Raw genomic sequence first — 21,303 nt, 5'->3', positions numbered from 1 at the left:
AATATTACCATGACCTGTTGAGTGACACTGAATATTACGAGGATGTGGTCTGCCCAGCTTGTGATGAAAACTCCCAAAGTGCTGAAATCCGGAGGAAGCACTTAAGGTCTAAGGGACATAGAGAGTTGGTGGCGCTACAGCTGGCAGCCGAGAAAGGAGCTCCGAGAGTTTCAAAAAGGCAGAAAAGAAAAAGAAGAAGCAGAAGATAATAACTGTCTAAAATATTAGCACTTCTACCATCTCAGGCGGAACACTACGAAAGGAGCTAAATTAGTTGAGAAACTGGAAAATGTCAAGACAACCAGTTGGTTGTAAAAGTCCGCACTGCTGGTTCAACAGGACGAAAGTTCAAGCTGTTACGTCAAGAAAAAGGCTATGGAGGAGTCACGCTAGCCAGGTGAACCGGCTACACCAAAGAAATGTTGTTCGGAACGAGTCAAGATCAGAGACTGAATCTATGAACTGTTTCTGCAGAGACTGAACCTGTGAACTGTTCCCACCGAGATTATATCTGTAAATTGTTTTATATGACATTGACTCCACCGAGATTATATCTGTAATTTGTTTATAGGAAGTTGAAGATATGTATGTTTAATGGAGACTCTGTAAGTAATAAGCTAAAAAGGGAGGATTGTAGTGTATGTACCCGTCTACCTTTAAGGGAACTATTGAATGTAACCGTTCACCTTTAAGAGAACTACTTTAGGTGTGGCACTATTTGTTTGGCTTCTGTATACTGTAATACCGATAGTGACCACACCAGTATATAAGTGTTGTGGCAGGATTGCTGGGGCAGATTCGCCCGGACCCTCGAATAGTAAAGACCTGTTTGTTTGTTACTTCTGAAGTCTGTGTATTTATTAACTGCACAACCCACAGACTTTACAGGATGCTTCGAACTAACTGCGCCCCTGGGATACGCAAGCATTGCGCGCCGGAAGTTGGAGGAGGCCCAGGATCAGAATCCCATGCGGGCCCACAGCTCAACGGCCGGCGCGCTAGGTATGTGCAGGTCGGGGGCTTGCACCCGCGGGAAGCCTCTGACCTGAATTTCTGACCTGAATATGTGTTGTCGATAGTAACATAGGAACCATACAAATCATGTACTGCCTGGTTTACGAGCACCAGCATCTGTTAAATTGCTTCCAGAGTTAATCTTTGAACTACGATCGCTCACTGAACCCGATTTAAAATAAATTTATGGCTTAAGTGCTTCGATGCTACATAATAGCTTCTGTGACATATGGAGAGAAAATAATAAAAAGAAGTACTCATAGCATGGAGAATTCATTACTCTGTAAATTTTTTACAGGTTAATGCCATATTCTATTTATGGCATGCGACTCAATTTATGTAAATTATTGATGCGTGTTGCTGACAGTACACAAAAGAATAATTATTTTGTGCTCATTACAAGGTAGTCCTGCTAACTTTTAATACACATTTTTCCTGTTAAAAGATATGACAAATAACTTAATATTCCAGCCCCTGTATGAAACAGTGAGTAACCAGATTCATGTGAATGTTATTTGCAGTTCTTTATGAAACAATGTTTAGTAGAATGCTATAATGTACCTTTCTAGACGTTGCCATGTGCTTTTTTATGCTTGCTTCAACTCATCAGCTTCTCAGTTGTATCAAACTGTTACCCAGTGGTTCAAGAAGAAGGCTCACCACCAACTTTTCAGGGCAACTTGGGATGGACAATAAATGCCGGCCTTGCTAGCGACGGCCATTGTTAATTTGGCACCTGCGAGGGAGCAGCGGCTGTGGGAGAAAATAAAGGTCGGTGATTTTCAGGCCCATTCGAGCAGCGGCAGCAGCAGGAGCGGTGGCAGAATTCGAGAGTGATGTCACAGTACAGAAAGTGACGCCAGCGCAGGGGAAGAAGCTGATTAGTGAGTAGTGGATGAGTGCTTTTTTTTTCTTCAATTTTAAGTTTATTTCTTTTAAGGTAGTTCATAGTTAAGGTAGTTCGGGAGAGTGAGAATTCAAGAGTTTAAATTTGAGGTAAGAGTTTTTAAAATTAAAAGTATGGCAGTGGACCTCAGTTCCGTGCGTTGCACGGCCTGCAGCATGTGGGGATTCCTAGATGCTTCTTGCAGTCAGGATGACCACATGTGTAGTAAGTGCCAACGGTTTGACCAACTTGAGATCTGGAGGCACTGTATCTGCGAGGCTGAGGGTTACGTGGATAGCACATTTTTAGACGTGGTCACCCCGCAGCTTAAGAAAGTGCAGTCAGAGAGGGAATGGGTGACCAAGAGTCAGAAGAAGGGGGGGAGCCAGGAAGTCAGGAAAGCCCCAGAATGCATCTCACTCAACAACCATTTTTCTGTGTTGGAAAATGGTGAAAGCGACGGTTCCTCTGGAGAGTGCAGCCAGAGCCAAGTTCACGGCACTGTGGGTGGCTCAGCTGCACAAGGGGGGAGGAGTAAGAGTGGAAGGGCAATAGTGGTAGGAGACTCAATAGTGAGGGGTGCAGACAGGTGTTTCTGTGACCGCAGATGTGACTCCAGGATGGTATGTTGCCTCCCTGGTGCCAGGGTCAAGGAAGTCACTGAACGGCTGCAGGGCATTCTGAAGGGGGAGGGCGAACAGTCAGAGGTCATGGCTCACATTGGTACCAACAACATAGGTAGAAAGAGGGATGAGGTCCTGCAACAAGAATTTAGGGAGCTAGGAAGCAGATTAAAAAGCAGGACCTCAAAGGTTGCAATCTCTGGATTACTCCCAGTGCCACGTGCTAGTGAGTATAGGAATAGGAGGATAGAGCAGATGAATTCGTGGCTAAAGAGTTGGTGCAGGAGGGAGGGCTTTAGTTTCCTGGATCACTGGGTCTGTTTCTGGGGAAGGTAGGACCTGTACAAGTCGGGCGGGTTGCACCTGAACCGGAACGGGACCAACATCCTTGCGGGGAGGTTTGCTAATGCTGTTGGCGGGGGGGGGGTTAAACATAGAGGAAAAAACAAGTCAGTCTGGAAGGCAGAGCAAATATGTAATGGCACAAGGGAGTATGGCAAGGTTGGATGGCATTTATTTTAATGCAAGGAGTCATACGAGTAAGGCAGATAAATTGAAGGTGTTGATGAACACATGGGAGTATGATATTGTTGCTATCACAGAGACATGATTGAGGGAGGGGCAGGACTGGCAGCTCAATATTCCGGGGTATAGACTCTTCAGGCGAGACAGAGGGGGGTTTTAAAGAGGAGGGGGTGTCGCAATATTAATCAAGGAGTCAATTACTGGGACCAACAAGTCCAGGGAGTCAATTACTGCAGTAAGGAGGGATGATATCTTAGCAGGTTCCTCTAATGAGGCCATATGGGTAGAAATTAGAAACAGAAAGGGGGCAAGCACTTTGCTGGGAGTGTACTATAGGCCTCCAAACAGTCAGGGGGAGATAGAGGAACAGATATGTAGGCAAATCTCAGAGAAGTGTAGAAATAATAGGGTAATAATAGTAGGGGATTTCAGGGGCAGGGGGATGGGATACAGAGGGGAGCTGAAATAGGGGGGGATGTGCTGCCAATTATAGAGAAAAAAACAAGTCAGCTTGGTAGACAGGGCAAATATATAAGGGCAAGGCTGGATGGCATCTATTTTAATGCAAGGAGTCTTGCGAATAAGGTGGATGAACTGAAGGTGTTGATAAACACATGGGAGTATGATATTGTTGCTATCACGGAGACATGGTTGAGGGAAGGGCAAGACTGGCAGCTCAATATTCCGGGGTACAGAATCTTCAGGCGAGACAGAGGGGGAGGTATAAGAGGAGGGGGTGTCGCAATATTAATTAAGGAGTCAATTACTGCAGTAAGGAGGGATGATATATTAGCAGGGTCCTCTAATGAGGCCATATGGGTGGAGCTTAAAAACAAAAAGGGGGCAAGCACTTTGCTGGGAGTGTACTATAGGCCTCCAAACAGTCAGGGGGAGATAGAGGAACAGATATGTAGGCAAATCTCAGAGAAATGTGCAAATAATAGGGTAATAATAATGGGGGATTTCAACTTCCCCAATATTAACTGGGATAGTCAGAGTGTGAAAGGCTCAGAGGGTGTAGAATTCTTAAAGTGCATCCAGGAGAGCTTTTTGAGCCAGCATGTAGAAAGTCCTACAAGAGAGGGGGCGGTACTGGACCTAATTCTAGGGAATGTGGCCGGCCAAGTGGAAAAAGTGCTAGTAGGTGAGCACTTTGGTGATAGTGACCATAATATGGTAAGATTTAAGGTGGCCATGGAAAAGGACAGGGATGGGCCGGAAATAAAGGTTCTAAATTGGGGGAAGGCCGATTTTAATAGGATAAGGCAGGATCTGGCCAAAATGGACTGGGATCAGCTACTTGTAGGAAAATCCGCATCGGAGCAATGGGAGGCTTTCAGAAGGGAGATTGAGATCATACAATGGCAACATGTTCCCGTAAAGGTCAAGGGTGGTTCCAAAAACCACAGGGAACCTTGGATGACAGGGGATATACGAGAATGGATTAGGAAAAAAAGGAGGGCTTTTGGTAGATACAAAAGGCTAAAGACGGAGGAAGCCCTAGAGGAGTACAAAAAGTGCAGGGGGATACTTAAAAAAGAAATTAGGAGATCAAGGAGGGGCCATGAAATAACACTGGCAAGCAAAATAAAGGAAAATCCGAAGATGTTTTATAAGTATATTAAGGGTAAGAGGATAACTAGGGAAAAAATAGGGCCCATTAGGGACAAAAGTGGCAATCTGTGTGTGGAGCCGGAAGATGTAGGAGGGGTTCTAAATGAATTTTTTGCATCTGTTTTCACTATGGAGAAGGACGATGTAGACATAGAAATAGGGCGGGGGGACTGTGATATGCTCGAACATATTAACATCGAGCGGGAGGAGGTATTGGCGGTTTTAGCTGGCCTAAAAATGGATAAATCCCCAGGCCCGGATGAAATGTATCCCAGGCTGCTGTGTGAGGCAAAGGAGGAGATTGCGGGGGCTCTAACACATATATTCAGGACCTCTCTGGCCACAGGGGATGTGCCAGAGGACTGGAGAACCGCTAATGTAGTACCATTATTCAAGAAGGGTAGTAGGGAAAAACCGGGGAACTACAGGCCAGTGAGCCTAACATCAGTGGTAGGAAAATTATTGGAAAAAATCCTGAGGGACAAAATTTGTCTCCACTTGGAGAGGCAAGGATTAATCAGGGATAGTCAACATGGCTTTGTCAAGGGAAGATCATGTCTGACTAATTTGATTGAATTTTTTGAGGGGGTGACTAGGTGTGTGGATGAGGGTAACGCAGTGGATGTGGTATACATGGATTTCAGTAAGGCCTTCGATAAAGTCCCGCACAGGAGACTGGTCAAGAAGGTAAGAGCCCATGGAATCCAGGGTGCCTTGGCACATTGGATACAAAACTGGCTTAGTGGCAGAAGGCAGAGGGTGATGGTCGAAGGTTGTTTTTGTGACTGGAAGCCTGTGGCCAGTGGGGTACCACAGGGATCGGTGCTGGGTCCCTTGCTGTTTGTGGTCTACATTAATGACTTGGATATGAATGTAAAGGGTATGATCAGTAAGTTCGCGGATGATACAAAAATTGGTAGGGTGGTAAATAGCGAGGAGGGTAGCCTCAGTCTGCAGGACGATATAGATGGGTTGGTCAGATGGGCGGAACAGTGGCAAATGGAATTTAACCCGGAAAAGTGCGAGGTGATGCACTTTGGGGGGACTAACAAGGCAAAGGAATACACAATGAATGGAAAGACCCTAGGCAAGACGGAGGGTCAGAGGGATCTGGGTGTGCAAGTACACAGATCCCTGAAGGCGGCGGAACAGGTGGATAAGGTGGTAAAAAAGGCATATGGGATACTTGCCTTCATTAGCCGAGGCATTGAATATAAGAGCAAGGAGGTTATGATGGAGCTGTATAAAACACTGGTTAGGCCACAGCTGGAATATTGTGTGCAGTTCTGGTCGCCACACTACAGGAAGGATGTGATCGCGTTAGAGAGGGTGCAGAGGAGGTTCACCAGGATGTTACCAGGGCTGGAGCGCTTCAGCTATGAAGAGAGACTGGGCAGGTTGGGTTTGTTTTCCTTGGAGCTGAGGAGGCTGAGGGGGGACATGATTGAGGTGTACAAAATTATGAGGGGCATAGATAGGATGGATGCTGAGGAGCTTTTTCCCTTAGTAGAGGGGTCAATAACTAGGGGGCATAGATTCAAGGTAAAGGGCGGGAGGTTTAGAGGGGATTTGAGAAAGAACTTTTTCACCCAGAGGGTGGTTGGAGTCTGGAACTCACTGCCTGAAAGGGTTGTGGAGGCAGAAACCCTCACAACATTTAAGAAGCATTTGGATGTGCACTTGAAATGCCATAGCATACAAGGCTACGGGCCAAATGCTGGAATATGGGATTAGATTAGACAGGGCTTGATGGCTGGCGCGGACACGATGGGCCGAAGGGCCTCTATCCGTGCTGTATTACTCTATGACTCTATGACTCTATGAGGAGTATAGAAAGTGCAGAGGGGTACTTAAAAAAGAAATTAGAAGAGCGAAGAGGGGGCATGAAAAACACTGGCGGGCAAAATAAAGGAAAATCCCAAGGTGTTCTATATATTAAGGGCAAGAGGATAACCAGGTAAAGAGTAGGGCCCATTAGGGACCAAAGTGGCAATCTGTGTGTAGAGCCAGAAGATGTAGGTGAGGGTTTAAATGAATATTTTGCATCTGTGTTCACTAAAGAGAAAGACGGTGTAGGCATAGAAATCAGGCAGGGGGTTGTGATATACTTGAACAAATTAGCATTGAGAGGGAGAAGGTACTAGCGGTTTTAGTGGGCTTAAAAGTGGATAAATCCCCAGGCTCAGACGAGATGTATCCTAGGCTGCTGTGTGAGGCAAGGGAGGAGATTGCAGGGACACTGACACAAATTTTCAGAACATCTCTGGCCACAGGGGAGTTGCCAGAGGACTGGAGGACAGCTAACTTAGTACCATTATTCAAGAAGGGTAGAAGGGATAAACCACGGAATTACAGGCCAGTGAGCCTAACATCAGTGTTAGGGAAATTATTGGAAAAAATTCTGAGGGACAGAATTAATCTCCACTTGGAGAGGCAAGGATTAATCAAGGATAGTCAGCATGGTTTTGTCAGGGGGAGATCATGTCTAACCAATTTGATTGGATTTTTTGAGGGGGTGACTAAGTGTGTGGATGAGGGTAGTGCAGTTGAAATAGTCTACATGGACTTCAGTAAGGCTTTTGACAAAGTCCCGCATGGGAGACTGGTCAAGAAGGTAAGAGCCCATGGGATCCAGGCTATTTTGATACAATGGATCCAAAATTGGCTTAGTGGCAGGAGGCAGAGGCTGATGGTCGAAGGTTGCTTTTGTGACTGGAAGCCTGTGTCCAGTGGTGTACCACAGGGATCGGTGCTGGGCCCCTTGCTGTTTGTAGTGTACATTAATGATTTAGATATGAATGTAGGAGGAATGATCAGTATGTTCGCAGGTGACCCAAAAATTGGTGGAGTGGTAAATAGCGAGGAGGGAAGCCTCAGGCTACAAGATGATATAGATGGGTTGGTCAGATGGGCAGAACAGTGGCAAATGGAATTTAACCCTGAAAAGTGTGAGGCAATGCATTTTGGGAGGACTAACAATGCAAGGGAATACACAATGAATGTAGGACCCTAGGAAAGACAGAGGATCAGAGGGACCTTGGTGTGCATGTACATAGATCCCTGAAGGCAGCAGGACAGGTTAAGAAGGCATATGGCATACATGCCTTCATTAGTCAAGGCACAGAATATAAGAGCAGGGAGGTTATGATGGAGCTGTACAAAACGCTGGTTAGGCCACAGCTGGAATGCTGTGTGCAGTTCTGGTCACCACACTATAGGAAGGATGTGATTGCATTGGAGAGGGTGCAGAGGAGATTCACCAGGATGTTACCTAGGCTGGAGCGTTTCAGCTATGAAGAGAGACTGGACAGGCTGGGGTTGTTTTCCTTAGAGCAGAGAAAGCTGAGGGGGGACCTGATTGAGGTGTACAAAATTATGAGGGGCATAGATACGGTAGATAGAAAGGATCTTTTCCCCTTAGTAGAAGGGTCAATAAACAGGGGGCATAGTTTCAAAGTAAGGGGCAGGAGGTTTAGAGGGGATTTGAGGGAAAACCTTTTCACCCAGAGGGTGGTTGGAATCTGGAACTCACTGCCTGAAAGGGTGATAGAAGCAGGAACCCTCACAACATTCAAGAAGCATTTAGATGAGCACTTGAAACGCCATAGTATACAAGGCTATGGACTAAGTGCTGGAAAATGGGATTTGAATAGATAGGCCTGTGAAGGAATTAACCATATAACCTATTCAGAAAGATTTCTGGCCTTATTAGAAAAATGACAAACTGGGAAACCCAAACTATGGAATAACTGTGACAGCATTCTGGCTATTGAGATGACAGTTGTTGACACTGAATCAATAACCTTATTGAAACTGAATGTTAAAGGCTCCTGACGGTCTGAACCTTTGGGAACCGGTCAGTAGTTCACCCTGTATAAGGTGTTCTAATTTACACTTCGTAAAGAAGCACAAACATGTGCCTTCGTAAAAATGACATCAAGTAAAAAACGCACCTGCTGTTACACCATTTTTTATGGTAAACTTAAAACAACTAGAGGAGAGGCATGATTCTGTAATGCTACCAGCTGAGGTGACTGAGAATTGCAGAAGTCAGCAGAAAAATGACTAGAGATAATTAGCTTACATCAGCAGAAAACCTTAAAGGTTATACCACTGGAAAAGTGTATAAATATTGAACTCTCAAATGGGATAGTAGATTCGCTGTAAAGATGCAAAGCGATTCTCAGCTTCAGAGGCGGCTCTGTAAGTCTTCAACTCTTTGTATCTTGGGGATCAAAGGTATTGCATTTGATTTTGGTGGATATCCTGAATAAAACTAAGAACTGTAAAACTGTAGCGAAGTTAAGATTTGAGAATAATGATCTCTGATAATGAGATCACAGAATCACAGAAACCCCACAGTGCAGATAGAGGCCATTTCGGCCCATCGAGCCTGCACCGACACATATCCCACCCTATCCCCGTAACCCCACGTATTTAATCCCCCTAACACTAAGGGTCAATTTATCATAGCCAATCAACCTAACCCACACATCTTTGGACTGTCGGAGGAAACCGGAGCACCCGGAGAAAACCCACGCAAACACGGGGAGAATGTGCAAACTCCACACAGACAGTCACCCGAGGCCAGATTCAAACCCGGGTCTCTGGCGCTGTGAGGCAACAGTGCTAACCACTATGCCACCGTGCTTGTAAAGCTTTCTCTTTTTGGAACTGTTAATGTTGCGATTGACTCACCAACTGTAAATTATATATTGGTTCTTTAATAAATCTATATATTTTTAGAATTGTCTCACATAAAACTTCTGTAACAAACTCACAAACTCAATCTATACACGCTTTGGTGAGGAGTTGCCGAATTCTGAGGGAGTTTTCAGGACCCTCATAATATCCAGAACGTTAGAATCTAGCTAAACTTATTAAAAGTGCTATCTGGAGGACGGTAACATTTTCAGGTTGTTCCTTTCCTTGAGGGAGAGGTGGTCCAGACCTTAAGACCCAATTAAGCGTCTTTAGGTATTGGCTACCTCAAACTTTAGTTGAAAGTGAACGTCTGGGGAATACGCCTGATCTGGGGTAGCCCGACAGGGGCTAGGACTAGTAATTATCCCTTCAGGGCTTGATGGCCGGTGCAGACACGATGGGCCGAAGTGCCTCTTTTTGTGCTGCAAATCTCTATGACTCTATGACTATGGTAAGACTAGGCAGAAGAAACAAGACTTGGTTACAACCAACCTTTTCAGGGTAAACTTACAACTGATACCCTCTGATAATGCTGGATTGAGGCAGGCATTGTGACTCCATGGGCAATTTCCCCCTTCTGATCTCACACTGATCAAGATGACCTCCCTCCCACCCTTTTCTTCAGAGGTTTTGATTTCAGAACCAAATGCTATGTGACTTGGGTGACAAACTGAGCAAGGATCCGTGTTGCAAGACGGCAGTATTAAGTCATGCCAGTGCAAGCGAAAGTGAACATTGCACTTGCCTTTTATTATATTGACAGTTTTCAGACTGACAGACAGAGTTAGCCAATGATCTTCATTTAGCATCATTGCAACGTGTCAGCTTTCAACTATCCCCCAATATGAATACAAAACCAAAGAGACAATCATTGCATTGCTAATGTTCCCAATGTGACCACACACCCATCAATGAGCCAAGCAAAAATGCACACATCTATTATAAGATAAACGGCTCCCTTGTGGTACATTGAATACCATTATCGCCCTCTTTTGCAAGGTTTGGAGATCAGTTATCAGTATAATAAGCCATGGCTCAAGGCCATAGTCCTTAAAGGACAATTAAGCATAGAAATTATTGTTGCCGATATTTGTGGAGAAATGTTTACTACGCTCTTACAACATTCCTCTGTCTCATCTTTTTGTGGAGGAATTAACTCATTTAAAATAAACAGAACAATGTCTGCATTAATATAGCAGACAAAGGAATGTCATACATATTAAGCATCCTTCTGCTAATTTCACCAAAAGTAATTTCTAGCCTCCTGTTTTTAAATCAGAATAGAGAATACTGACCATATTACCCATAGAACAATACCTTGCCAACCAACTTCCCACCAGTCAATTTTCCTTCTGTAAAGGTGTTGCTGGTCCGGAATTGCCCAAGGTACAACAGCACAGGATGTTACAGTTTGGCCTTTTCCTCTGAGCTGCGGCAGCTCCACTGCAGTTAGTTCACCGGAAGTGCAGCAGAAACGCGGTTTACTATCTCAAGCAGGTTTTCCACCACACTTCCGGTGAAGTTATAACGGCGAAGCAGAAGCAACTCCAAGAAAATTCCTGGCCTTGGTATCATGATTATGGCCTGACAGCAGTTTCCATAAGCAGACCATATGAACTGAGAACTGCATCTTTATTCACTACGAGACAAGTAAGTGTAACAAACCTTCACAGTAAACCACTAACAATGGTATGTTGCTCATTAGAGAATGGGTGGGATGTCCACTATGTTCTTCTGCCATCTCCAAAGATGAAAAATATTGTTGCCAGACCCAAGCTGAACTTCATAATTAGATTTATTTACAGGTGAAAGAATATATGGAAGTAGAAAGACAAAAGATCCCAAACAGTGCAATGACTAACCCTACATAACATATTAACTAGTCTTTCCGATTAATTTTTTTTTAAAGAGCCCAAAATTCTTGCTGCAACAAATGTCTGATCTGAGCTTGGATTTGAAATGACTTCAGTGTCATGAGCTAAGAATAGGAAAATATCAGCCAGGATGTGACTGTTGATCGCTATTCAGTGGCTCCTGTTGAAAAGTGTGCATGTGTGGATTTTAGATTACAACAGCAACAACAATAAAGAACAGCAACAACTTGCATTTATATAGCGCCTTTAATGTAGTAAAATGTCCCATGGCGCTTCACAAAAGCGTTATAGAACAAAATTTGACAGCAGAATTGGAATTGGCAGCGAAGCCCTTGCATGGTTGAACAATCTGCTTGCTCCAACGGTTTGAAAAATGGCCATGGGGCAGGGAACATTGGGGGTTGCACCTGGCTCCAAAGGAACTGAAGGAAGGGAGAAATTTGAGAACTGTGGGGAAAAAGCCAGGTCTTTCTAGGTAAGCATTGATCACCAATGATACAACGGGAAGTCTATGGGTCAATAACCTGTGAGTGATGGTACAGGAGGAACTCTAAAGGTCAGAATCTATCAGCATTGCTATTTACTTTCCTAGTTGCCTTCCTCCTTAATGGAATAAAAAGCAGATCTACAGCGGAGAACTGTGAACCACAGCTCATTCTATTTGTGTTGAAGACCTGATAGCACCAGAGTGAGGAAGTCACGACAGAAATATGAAGGGTTTTCCTGTGGTATTCTATCTATGCAAAAGCATATGGATAATTTAATTTCAATTAAACTGATTACAGTGTAATTTAGTTTATAATTGATTTGGTACTTTTTGGCAATTATTGGAAGCACCGAGGTTACTTTAATACCTTTCATTAAGTCAGAAAAGCTGCCTGACACCTCTTTCTAAATATGACCCAAATTGGCCTGAGAAACTTGATTGAGAGATTGAGTAATACTTGAGGCTGAAACAAAGAAAAAAAATGAGGCTACCTAAGCTCTGATAGTTACACTGAGAAGCTAGGTGGATGGCCTACTATTCTCTCATTAGTTGAGCAATAACAGGCATGACTTACCACACAGGCAGGGCAAGCCCATCATTTTTTTTCATTCCCCTACTGGAGAAACACTGCAGCTTCCAACCAGCACAACGCAGGCTGGAAACTGGGACACGCAAGCTATAGTACTGCAAACTGGTACTCAATGCACAATGGTAGGCAATGCATGTTGGTAGGCAATGCATGTTGGCACACAATGCTTGTTGGTGCACAATGTATGTTGGTACACAATGCATGTTGGTACACAATACACGTTGGTAGGCAATGCACGTTGGTACATAATGCACGTTGGTACTGAATGCACGTTGGTACACAATGCATGTGGGTACACAATGCACGTTGGAACTGAAAATAGGTTGGTACACAATAAATGTTGGTACACAATGCATGTTGGTACACAATAAATGTTGGTACACAATGCATGTTGGTACACAATAAATGTTGGTACACAATGCATGTTGGTACACAATAAATGTTGGTACACAATGCATGTTGGTACACAATAAATGTTGGTACACAATGCATGTTGGTACACAATGCATGTTGGTACACAATGCATGTTGGTACTCAATGCATATTGTTACGCAATGCATGTTAATACACATTGTATGTTGGCACACAATGCATGTTGGTACACAATGCATGTTGGTACTCAATAAATGTTGGTACACAATGCATGTTGGTACACAATGCATGTTGGTACAAAATGCTTGTTGGTACAAAAAGCACATTGGTACACAATGCATGTTGATACACAATGCATGTTGGTACATGATGCATGTTGGTACCTAAAGCACAGAGGTACACAATGCAAGTTGTACACAATGCATGTTGCTATATAAAGCATGTTGGTACATAATGCATGTTGGTACGCAATGCATGTAGGCACACAATGCATGTTCGTACACAATGCATGTTGGTACACAAAGCACATTGGTACACAATGCATGTTGGTACATAATGCATGTTGGTACACAATGCATGTTGGTACATAAAGCACATTGGTACACAAAGCATGTTGGTACACAATGCATGTTGGTACATAATGCATGTTGGTACACAATGCATGTTGGTACATAAAGCACATTGGTACACAAAGCATGTAGGCACACAATGCATGTTCGTACACAATGCATGTTGGTACACAAAGCACATTGATACACAATGCATGTTGGTACACAATGCATGTTGGTACATAAAGCACATTGGTACACAAAGCATGTTGGTACTAAATACACATTGGTACACAATGCATGTTGGTACTGAATGCACGTTGGTACAAAATGCATGTTGGTACACAATGCATGTTGGTACTCAATAAGTGTTGGCACATGTTGCATCTTGGCACTGAATGCATGTTAATACAGAATGCATGTGGGTACTGAATGCATGTTGGTACACAATGCACGTTGGTACTCAGTAAGTGTTGGTACATGTTGCATCTTGGTACTGAATGCACATTGGTACACAATGCCAGTTGTTACTGAATGCACATTGGTACACAATGCATGTTGGTACTGAATGCACATTGGTACACAATGTTGGTACTGAATGCATGTTAGTACTTAATGCATGTAGGTACACAATGCATGTTGGTACATAAAGCACGTTGGTACACAAAGCATGTTGGCACACAATGTATGTTGGCACATAAAGACATTGGTACATAAAGCACGTTGGTACACAATGCCTGTTAGTACACAATGCATGTAGGTACACAATGCATGTTGGTACATTAAGCTCATTGGTACATAAAGCACATTGGTACACAATGCCTGTTGTTACACAATGCATGTTGGTACACAATGCATGCTGGTACATAAAGCACGTTGGTACATTAAGCACGTTGGTACATTAAGCACATTGGTACACAATGCATGTTGGTACATAAAGCACGTTGGTACACAATGCATTTAGGTTCACAGCGCATGTTGGTACACAATGCATGTTGGTATTCAAAAAGTGTTGGTACATATTGCATCTTGGTACTGAATGCATGTTAATACTGAATGCATGTTGGTACATAATGCATGTAGGTACACAATGCATGTTAATACACATTGTATGTTGGTACTCAATGAATGTAGGTACACAATGAATGTAGGTACACAATGCATGTTGGTACACAATGCATGTTGGTACAAAATGCATGTTGGTACCTAAAGCACAGAGGTACACAATGCAAGTTGTACACAATGCATGTTGGTACAAAATGCATGTTGGTACATAAAGCACATTGGTACACAAAGCATGTTGGTACTAAATACACATTGGTACACAATGCATGTTGGTACTGAATGCATGTTGGTACTGAATGCACGTTGGTACAAAATGCATGTTGGTACACAATGCATGTTGGTACTCAATGCACGTTGGTACACAATGCACATTGGTACACAATGTATGTTAGTACTGAATGCATGTTGGTACACAATGCATGCTGGTACTCAATAAGTGTTGGCACATGTTGCATCTTGGCACTGAATGCATGTTAATACAGAATGCATGTGGGTACTGAATGCATGTTGGTACACAATGCACGTTGGTACTCAGTAAGTGTTGGTACATGTTGCATCTTGGTACTGAATGCACATTGGTACACAGTGCCAGTTGTTACTGAATGCACATTGGTGCACAATGCATGTTGGTACTGAATGCACATTGGTACACAATGTTGGTACTGAATGCATGTTAGTACTTAATGCATGTAGGTACACAATGCATGTTGGTACATAAAGCACGTTGGTACACAAAGCATGTTGGCACACAATGTATGTTGGCACATAAAGCATGTTGGTACATAAAGCTCGTTGACACACAATGCATGTTGGTACACAATGCATGTTGGTACATAAAGGACGTTGGCACACAATGCATGTAGGTACTCAATCCATCTTGGTACGTTAAGCATATTGATACACAATGCATGTTGGTACACAATAAGTGTTGGTACACAATGCATATTGTTACACAATGCATGTATGTACACAGTAAAAGTAGGTACACAATGCATGCAGGTACACAATGCATGTTGGTACATAAAGCTCATTGGTACATAAAGCACGTTAGTACACAATGCCTGTTGGTACACAGTGCATGTAGGTACACAATGTATGTTGGCACATAAAGCATGTTGGTACACAATGCATGTTGGTACACAATGCATGTAGGTACACAACGTATGTTGGCACATAAAGGATGTTGGTACATAAAGCTTGTTGACACACAATGCATGTTGGTACACAATGCATGTTGGTACATAAAGGACGTTGGCACACAATGCATGTAGGTACTCAATCCATCTTGGTACGTTAAGCATATTGATACACAATGCATGTTGGTACACAATAAGTGTTGGTACACAATGCATGTTGATACAAAAAGCACATTGGTACACAATGCATGTAGGTTCACAATGCATGTTGGTATACAATGCATGTTGGATCAATGCATGTTGGTACTGAATAAGTGTTGGTACACAATGCATATTGTTACACAATGCATGTATGTACACAGTAAAAGTAGGTACACAATGCATGTTGGTACTCAATAAGTGTTGGTACACAATGCATGTAGGTACACAATGCATGTTGGTACATAAAGACATTGGTACATAAAGCACGTTGGTACACAATGCCTGTTGTTACACAATGCATGTTGGTACACAATGCATGCTGGTACATAAAGCATGTTGGTACATTAAGCACGTTGGTACATAAAGCATGTTGGTACATTAAGCACATTGGTACACAATGCATGTTGGTACACAATGCATGTTGGTACATAAAGCACGTTGGTACACAATGCATTTAGGTTCACAGCGCATGTTGGTACACAATGCATGTTGGTATTCAAAAAGTGTTGGTACATATTGCATCTTGGTACTGAATGCATGTTAATACTGAATGTATGTTGGTACATAATGCATGTAGGTACACAATGCATGTTGGTACACAATGCATGTTGGTACACAATGAATGTAGGTACACAATGAATGTAGGTACACAATGCATGTTGGTATTCAATAAGTGTTGGTGCATAATGCATCTTTGTACTGAATGCATGTTAGTACTGAATGCATGTTAGTATGCAATGTATGTTGGTGCTGAATGCAAGTTGGTACATAATGCACATTGGTACTGAATGCTTGTTAGTACATAATGCATTTTGGTACATAATGCCTGTTGGTAAACAATGCATGTTAGTACATAATGCATGTTGGTACACAATGCATGTTGGTACACAATGCATGTTGGTACTGATTGCATGTTGGTACATATTGCATCTTTGTACTGAATGCATGTTAATACTGAATGCATGTTGGCACATAATGCATGTTAGTACGTAACGCATGTTAGTACATAATGCATGTTGGTACTTAATGCATGTTGGTACTGAATGCATGTTGGTACACAATGCATGTTGGTTCTGAATGTATGTTGTTACACAATGCATATTGGTACGCAATACATGTTGGTAGTGAATGCATGTTGGTACACAATGTATGTTGGTACTGAACTTATTTTGGTACTCAATGCATGTTAGTACTGAATGCATGTTGGTACTCAATGCATGTTGGTACTGAATGCATGTTGGTACACAATGCATGTTGGTACTGAATGCATGTTGGTACAAACTGCATGTTGGTACTGAATGCATGTTGGTACACAATGCGTGTTGGTACTGAATGCACATTGGTACACAATGCATGTTGGTACTGAATGCATGTTGGTACACAATGCGTGTTGGTACTGAATGCACATTGGTACACAATGCATGTTGGTACTGAATGCACCATGGGGAAGCCCACTATCCTAGAAAAGTTCATGCTTTTTGGCCCTGCACATGGGGAAAAAGATGTAGTGGCGTCTCCTTTTATAGATGACATTTGTCACCTCCCGGATACAGCATTGGCCAGCGCACTGGGAGATATTGGCTATGTCCCCAGTAGCTGGTTGAAAGGAGCCACTGGCACAAAAATTCAGAGCCACTGTCACCTTCACTGCCACCGACAGAGACGTCGTAGTCCTCAGTTGTGACTGCAGATCTGGTTGCAGCAGGTGGCAGAGCTCAGTGACCACCTCCTTGCTGAAGCGCAGCCTTCGCAAACACTGCTCCTCAGACAAATGAATGTAGGAGAATTGTACCCGGATTACCCAGGGAGGGTAAGATCTCCTGTGCAGAGGCCTGTTGGCCCTCCTCCCTCTGGCCATGATTGCCAATCTGTCTCTGCGTCTCTGATGCCTCCGATTCTGCATGTGCAGGACAATGGCCCGAATCAGTGCAGCCCCCATAGTCTCTTCTAAATCGATGCAAGGAAGGTCAAATCAAAAAGAACCTGCAAAGTGCTGCTCAGTACCCAAAACTCCTTCACACAGCATTGAATCTCTCCAGATGTCTCTCTCTCTCTCTCTCCGAAACTCTCTCCCTCTCAGAATGTGTGGTGCAAAAATGTCTCCTACAAAAAAGGCAGGATGAGGCCACCTTTAAATTGCGCTCCCCCAGCCCCTTCCCGACAGCAAAACGTTCCCCTCTCCATGTCATTGCTAGCGGCAGGTGGAAAGGAAGGGGGCACTGTGAAGGAATAGCCATGACTCAGAGAAATACACAATACCATGAACAGATTTCTAATATTATTAATAAAAGACACATTGGGTTTAAACGACACAAGTCTCAGCAGAAAGGCTGTAAACAGAATACAGGCTTCTGAGATAAAGATCCGTTGATAACAAGTTGTAAACAAGCTTTGAAATGGGAATCAGTTAAATATACTAAAACAATGAAAGATTGAAGCAAACCATTGGTGCTTCCGAAAGGTCTAGGGTTTGCAACAAACACAATGGCCCAGAAATTCGGGTCTCCACGGGTGAGTACCCACGGGGTACTCACCCGCAAGCCCAATGGAAGTGCCGGTTTCCTGCATGCACTGCGCATGCGCGGGAAACCGGCTCTTCCGTTCCCCTGAAAGCAGGGGTTCAGAGGTCGAACGCGTGCGCAGGGGAGGCTGCCCGTGCGCATCGAACTTCGGTTTTTGTTGCAGGTTTTCCCGGGAGGGTAAGTCTGCAGAAGTAAGACCTGCTTTTTACAAGGTAAGTGGTGAATTTATTAAAATTAAAACATTTTTTTCCACAGGTTTATTATTTTTAAATACTTTAACGAAAGGTAAGTTTATTTTTAGCCCTGTTAGAAAATAAAATTATTTCTTTTCAAAAATTGTTTAAAATAGTTATTTCATGTAATTTATAGTTTATTTAAAAAACGTGATGTTTTTTAAAAATTTATTTGAAGATTTGGTGATGTTTTGTAAGAAGAAGGGGCCCGTAGTATTTCTAAGTTTGACAGCACTTCCTGTCAGGCTTATGAATGGAGCATTCCCTGCTCCGATTGGCTCTCCATGGCCCACGTGATCCCAGGGGACGCCTCGAACTAACTGCGCCCCTGGGATACGCAAGCACTGTGCACCGGCAGCTGGACCAGGCCCCGGATCGGAATTCCACGGGGGCCCACAGCTCAACGGCCGGTGCGGTAGGTAAGTGCAGGTCGGGGGCTTGCACCCGCGGGAAGCCCCCGACCCGAATTTCTGGGCCATTGAGAAGACCCAGTTTAAAGTGTGAAGAGCTAACATGTAAAACAGAAATACAAACATTAAAAGAGGCATGTGCCTTTGAAACATGACATCAAGTAAAGAAACACTTGCTGGTCAAATAGTTTTATTTTAAACTTGGAAAACAGGAACCATAAGATTAAATATGCAACCAATTGAGAGAGCTAGAAAACAAGTAAACACACAGTTAAAGTGGTTTTGATTTACATATTGTAAATATAATACCAATAAGAAGGCTTTGAAAATATGACTTCAATAGAGACACCAAACGATTGCATTGTGTTTGTGATAAAATTGGAGCAGAACGGAGTCCACAATGTCTGCAAAAAAACAGTAAAGCCAATATTAAGAATTGAATGAAAGCATTTTGTAGGAATGACATCAAACAGAAACCATAACTGTCATTGTTTTTATGATGGTTTTTGGAACACCTAAATGTAGAGAAATAATTATGCATGCAATAGTTGAATTGATAGTAAGATAGAAAGCATTCAGAAAGAGGTATCAATAAAGACAATTAGCTAACATCAGCAGAGAACATCAAAGAAGAAACCACTGCCAAAAGGGTATAAAAATAAGGGGGGAGAAATTGGGTATAGCCCCGCTCGGGGCGCTAGAATTGGCGATGCGCAAATTTTATCGCCAGGCGCAACTTATCGCCACCTCCAGCAATATTGGGTTGCTGCGCCCCTGAAGGTGATTGCAGCGTTAAATCAGGTGCTGCACGGGACTCCTAAGGAACTAACCTGGCGGCGCTACTCAATATCTGGGCGGACAGGCGCAGCGCAGGTGCTGTCAATAATCGATGACCACGAGACATGCTGGCCAGCTCTTAAAGGGGCGGGTCATTTAGGTTCAGCAGCCAGACTCATCGCCCTGTAGGCCTCAAAATCGGCGCTGTGCAATCTGAGGCGTTGCAAACTTTGACCAGATGGAGAGGGTGAGGCGTAGAGCGGAGCGGTTTTCCAAAAGGGCATTGGATGCTTTGGTTGATGCAGTGAAGCGCCGGCGAGCAGTGCTGTACCCTGACAATGGCAGGAGGCCTCATCAGAATGAGTACCGCAGAGCTTGGAGGGAAGTTGGTCAAAGAGTCAACTCCAGCAGCGTGGCACCCAGGACTCCTGTGCAATGCAGGAAGAAGGTCAATGATCTCACTCGGGTCGTTAGGGTGAGTGGCTTGTTGGCAATCTTCTTCATCCCTCCATCTGCACCTGACTTTATGGCCAGAGGGTGCGCGATGCCACAATGGCCATCTGTCAGCCAGCACCCATGGCCCTTTCTGGGAACGCACACGCACATTCAACTCAGGACATAATGTAAGGGCTGATCCACCATGGGGGGGCATGAGATGACAACTCAGGACATAATGTAAGGGCTGATCCACCATGGGGGGTCATGAGATGACAACTCAGGGCAGCATGTTTCAGAACTTCCCGTCCTTTCTCCTGCAGGGCAAGCTGGCCAGGAACCGGAGGGAACAGAATCGTACTGGAGGGGGCCCTCCTCAGCTGCAGGAACTCACGGACCTGGAGGAAAGAGTCCACCAGATTGTTGGAGGCCGGATGAGTGGTCCTGTCACCACTGGAGCTGCCGACCCCATTGTGCACAGCGATGGTAAGGTCATCACCTTTTTGAACTCTCTCCTTCCACTTGTTCCCCCCACCAGCATGCTTTTTCAGTCTGGACCCATGTCAGAGCATTGCAGCACTCTTGCATCCCTTGCTGCCACCCTGTCCTTTCGCTAAAGCCACTCTTCAACCTCCCTGCTTTCAGATGCTGCATCACCAGCTCGTGAGCCGGGCCAGCAAGCTGCCAGGGACACTGACTCCGGAGGCGACGAGCAGGAGGAAGCTGGACCATCCATCCCACCCTCAGGTGAGCCAGCTCATCTGCAGACTGGGGATAGTGCTTCCCTGGAAGGGAGCGGGGGGGATGGCTCTGAGGAGGAACCAGTTGCAGGAACCAGCAGCCTCCAGCAGCGCAAGGTGGGTAGGGAAGTTCGGGAGCCGCCTCTCCGGAGGGCACGTCAGGCCACGATGACTGCTGCACAAGCGCAGAAGAGGTGCATTCCCTCGCAGAAATGAGCACCCAGGCTCGACTCAGGCACACTGAGCTGATGGCTGCAGTTGCAAGGATGCCTGAATCCATCGAGACACTGGCAAGGAGTGTGCAAGACTTCGGGGCAGCACAGGAAAGGATTGTGCAAGACTTCGGGGCAGCCCTGGAAAAGACTGCCCAGGGCGTCGGCACATCGCTGGAAAGGACTGTCCAGGGCGTTGCGACATCACTGGAAAGGACTGTCCAGGGCATCGTGACATCACTGGAAAGGACTGTCCAGGGCTTCACTGAAGCACTGGCACCTGCCACGCAAGTGCTGAGTGCTGCCACGCAGTCCCTCGCTGGCCTCATGCAGAGG

Source organism: Somniosus microcephalus, chromosome 20, assembly GCF_052327205.1.
Source record: "Somniosus microcephalus isolate GS21.2 chromosome 20, FLI_Smic_1.0, whole genome shotgun sequence".
In the NCBI taxonomy this organism is placed as follows: Eukaryota; Metazoa; Chordata; class Chondrichthyes; order Squaliformes; family Somniosidae; genus Somniosus; species Somniosus microcephalus.
This window is presented reverse-complemented; position numbering follows the sequence as displayed.